Raw genomic sequence first — 5089 nt, 5'->3', positions numbered from 1 at the left:
CAGTATCGCCGCCACCCCCAACCAATACCCATCCTCTCTCTCTCTCTCTCTCTCTCTCTCTCTCTCTCTCTCTCTCTCGCCACTTGAAAAAGATAAATGACTATTGGGTGCAACAGCACGAAGGATTCGTTAACGCTAACGTCGCCAGTGGGTTTTTAAGAATTAAGCCACAAACACCCATCTCTCTCTCTCTCTCTCTCTCTCTCTCTCTCTCTCTCTCTTTCGTAGATATGTGTGTGTGTGTGTGTGTGTCGTTGTGTGAGTGTGTGCGCGTACAAATGTGTAAAATCTCCGCAATCTCAAGTGTACTGCTGGAAATGGGTATGACTTTGAAACGGTCGTGATGGCTCTTCATTCATAAAGTAATGATGGTCATCCACTGATTATATACCATACCATATAACTTCGGGGGTTACAGTATAAAGCTGTATGTTTTTAAAATCCTAAGTTATTTTAGGCGTGTTATCGTCTAATTATTTTAAAAGGCTTTGCAGATGAATTCTGCATATAGATGCTCAACACCCTAGCATTTGTGAGAGCCATGGGTCCGGACAACGACAAGGATGAACAAGTGTAACCGTTTCTGTATCGCTTTAGTTCCCACTTTAGTCCGGTTAGAAAAAGGCCCTTTTTGACATGCCTATTTCACATACATCTCTTCCAACAGCCATGGCTCTCCTAGAGTTCTCCAATCCGTGCGATGACAGGTGCTATGGTTCTGCAGCTTAATGAATGGTTAACTTGCAGACAGTAGGCCTATCTGGTATTGGCTAGATCATAATATGGCACGAATAATTTAACCTTATTTATTACTGGCGATCAGTTTCATTGAACCTGAAGACGACGATAAAAAATAAAATAAAACAAAAAAGAAATACATGAATAAATAAATAAATTAATTAATTAATTAATTAACAATCGTCATCATAATAGGCGTCCTGTTATTATAATATTGCTTATAATAACAAACACGTATAAAAAAAAAAATTAAAAAAAAACATTTATATCATTATTTGCAAAAAGCATTTTTAAAAATTCCCAGCTTTACCATTGAGCCATTACAGCTTTGAAAATTAGCGTCTGGTTGGTCGTGTCGCCTTTGAGCTTTCGTTTCGTTAATTGTTTTTCCGATAATAAATAATCCAAGTCGAGAACTGCAGCGCTGAAGTGGAGCTGTCTACTAAGCCAGTGCTGAAAAGTGGTCCATCTGAAGGTTTAATCAAATCGGAGGTAGCTACTCCACATACATTAAGTTAAGCAAATAATACAGAAAGGAAAATATAAATAATTTATTTGATGTTTATAATTATGTACAGCAAATAATTTAATTTCATTTAAGCATTTCAATGCTTTTTTTTTTTTTTTTTTGCTTTCCTTTAATTTTCTATCGGTAAGTAGACCTATCTTCCAAATGCAATAACAAAGAAAAAATCTCCAAATAAATCTATACAAGCCAACACTCTTTCTTGTCTCTCTAAGCAAACGTTACCCCTCTGCTAAGATGGTGTTCTGTAAAAGACTGGGCCACAACCGGAAGCAGATGGCAAAAGAGAGAGATAATTGACTGTAGCTGATGTGGAAGTATGGGTTTTCTTCATTCTTTTAATGTTTTTACATTTCTTCTTATTAAAGATTGTACTGATCAAGAATATATTTAAATGTATGTGATTATGGGATTATCTCTGGAGAACAATAGGTATTCTGTGTTATGTCTATTTGTAACTAAGGAAAGACAGTGGTCTCCTTGTACACTGATGCATACTACCTAGAGAATCTTTGAACCCCAGTTGCAGGAGGGAAAATTGTAAACATTTACTTAAGTGGAATTTTGTAAGTAACTTCTGTTGGGAAACAGTCTTGTGCAGAAGACCTTTGAGTTGTAAGAGAAGAGAAAGAATACTGATCTAGAAAGAACTGATTTGCTATATCTATTAAATGTATAGATTATATTCTATTAAAATGAATGAATGAAAATCAAAGTAATCACAGCAACAGTAATGATATAAACATAGTTTGTTAGAACATGGTGGTGTGTATATGAGTCAATATTTCAGTTGGATTACAGCATGTAGTGAATGCATGTAAAGTGCATGTACTTTGAAACTGCAAGATGGAACAATTGTTAACCATGAGGACAAATACTTGTTATTCAAGTCACGCATATACATTTCTCTGTAAGTGTGTGTAGTGAAATATCTGTCATTGATTAAAATGAAAGATTATATAATAGTTATTGTTAAACTAACTTATGAAACATATGTTTGACCTAGGCTGGGATTGGTTATTTTAAAGGGAAGATACATCAGGGTAGGAGGAGATCTGGTTGTATAAAAAGGATGTAAAAACATAATAGGAGGAAGCTCTCTATGTATCTTTATGGTACTAGAGACCTCCCATAGGCCTACGTACATGAAAAAGATTATTGATTAAAGAGAATAAAAAGGTTATTAGAAGAAATCATAAGTTCTAGTCTTTATTCTTTCATCACCGACTCACCCACCGAACCTAAGAAGGGATTTTCCTCCACACTGATTGTGGTCAGAACAGGGAAGTATACGTGAGACTTGGAAGTTGAAGGGATAACAGCTGCAAGTATCATATGAATATACAGTATTATCCCAGTAATCCCATTATCTCTTCGGCTTTGTGCTTTAATAATCCATTTCCTCTGTCAGAAAATAACACCCCTGTTTTACAACACTTCCAAACACATGTAGTTTATTATTCACAACTTCTGTAGCACAGCTGAAACACACACACGCACACACACGCACACGGTCCTGTCTAATTTACTCATTTCATTTCTATGGTGTTAATGTTGTGGTATCAGACAACTGAACTAGAATTTAGTAAATCTGAATTTGTATTTAATATTTTGAAAATGTATACAGTTTTGAAATTAAATTTGATTACAGTTTTGTAAGGAGGAATGGTCTAACATGGCTTCAGGTGACTGACCTGACTACCTGGTGGACTTCAGGTGACTAGCCTGACATTTACCTGTAAAATTTTTTGATAATATTTTTAATTCTTTGTTCCCTCACAGATTGCAATCTGTTCAGGCTATGAGGTAGCAAAGCAGCCCCAAACCATGATGCTTTCCATGATCTTTGCAGGATGCCTACATCTAGGGTGCCTTTTTTCCTCCCACCCACATGTCCAATCTCATCTCATTGACTAGAACACCTGACTCAACTTAGCTTTCGGAGAAGTCCTAAACCTATCACCTATCACTAACTACAACGCCCACGATTATTCACCCCCAGAAGTCTTTAACAACTTCATCACATGATTGCAATTAATAGATTTTTTGCGACTAAATGTGCAAAATCACTTTCAATAGGGTTTGATCAAACAATTTGTATCAAAGAATTGGTCATTCAGTTACTGAATAGCGTGCCGGAGGTGAGGTGGGTAATCCCTTTTGATGTGAAAAGTTTTTCCTTTGAGAAACTGCTAATCATTCACAGGCCCACGATGTAACAAGCACCGCCTTCTCAATCTGCACATATCTCTGTTCAATGCTGCTGAGAGCTCTTGAAGCCTAGGCAACTGGTTTCATTTGCTTGCCTGCTTGTGCCCGGAGGGGGGCAGCTCCCACACTGTATGTTGAAGCATCAGTAGACACTGTTGTTTCTGCATTAGCGTCATACAGTGCTAGTCGTGGTTGTGCTGTCAGCTCTGTTTTGATTTCCAGAAATGCTTTCTGTTGCTGTGATCCCCATGTCCACATGTTTTTTTTCCCCATAAAAGGGGCACTGTCTGCAAAAATGAGCCTATAATGGTACAGCATTAACCATACTCGAACAACCATATTTCTCACCAGAGGAAATAAAGACTGATATGAACAGATACAGTAAGCTCCATAATGTTTGGGATAAAGACATATTTTCTTTTCTTTATTTGGCTGTACTCCACAACTGTAATCAAACAATTTACATGCTTTTAATTTATACACTTTGGTTTGACCATGTACAAATCACAGTGCTTTTTATATATAAATAAACCAGTCTGGTGAAGTCAACTGCCATTACATGTCTCTTTACTTCTTACTCCACGTTCCGTTGTTATGAGCAACTTATTAACTTAGTAGCCCGAGCAATGACTTGACAGGTGGCATCAGAAGCTTCTTCTTCTTTATGCTTCTGGCATACTAGACACTTGTATGTGTATTGCTGCCTTTCACTAGTCCTTTAGCTCCCCCTTATGGTGTTACCCCATTCATCAGATGGCTATATCTTCAGGTATAGGTCTGTGGTATGTAAAACCTCCAACACAATCTTAGTTACTTGACTTTGTTTTTCATTTAAGCCCAGTAGAATTCTCAAACTGAGGGAGGTAATCACCAGCTCAGTAATTACTGTATATGAAACAGGCCTCTCTTCCCTGTGCATTTGTTAATAGAAAACACATTGGTGCTGGGAGATGAAATACCTTGTAATTACCAAGTTTTGCGCAAGTAATCAGAGGGGGACCCCACTGCTTGATAAGTAAAGGTCACCGAATTGTTGGCAGGGGGGTATCGGACTATATGATATTCTCTACTGGTTATATACACACTCTGCATATTCAAATCATTTAATTATTTTAGATCTCTACAAAAGGGGCACCAGAACACCAGACATTCACCTCTGTTTGGTGGTTTTAATTGCCCCAGATGAAACTTGTCCTTAAGGGTTAGCTTCCCTTAGATTTCCTCAGAAGTTATTTTTGGTTCCATAAAGACATAGCATATTATCATTTGTTCCCCATTTCAGTTAAGAGAATGGGGCTGAAGTTCATTGGACAATGAATATTCACTGTAATAGATGACTAAATTGTGAGGCTGAAACAGATCTATAAACCTCTATAACACCATCTATACCATCCTTGACCTTGTGATTATGGTGTCTATTGTCCATTTTTTCACTAAATATGTTCTAAAAAACAATTCACTAATAACTGAAGTATAAAAGGTAGTAATAATAAGCTGTCGATGCAATTGCTCTTACCCTTCATGTGAATATGATTATGTCTTTCAGTAGTCTGCTATAGAAGTACTTTGGCGAAAATTCAGGTAAAAATGGAACTTTGTTCGGAATAAGAGCAA

At 37.0% G+C, this 5089-nt stretch overlaps 1 protein-coding gene across 1 annotated transcript in view; it reads left to right on the top strand.

Moving 5' to 3' along the window:
• si:dkey-6n21.12 (schwannomin-interacting protein 1) overlaps nt 1-5089 on the top strand; it is a 178923-nt gene that overhangs the window by 130543 nt on the left and 43291 nt on the right. The gene's annotated exons all lie outside the window — the stretch shown is intronic.

Source organism: Anguilla rostrata, chromosome 3 (genome assembly GCF_018555375.3).
Source record: "Anguilla rostrata isolate EN2019 chromosome 3, ASM1855537v3, whole genome shotgun sequence".
Classification (NCBI taxonomy): domain Eukaryota; kingdom Metazoa; phylum Chordata; class Actinopteri; order Anguilliformes; family Anguillidae; genus Anguilla; species Anguilla rostrata.
Note: the sequence above shows the minus strand (reverse complement) of the source record. Positions and strands in the feature narration are given on the sequence as shown.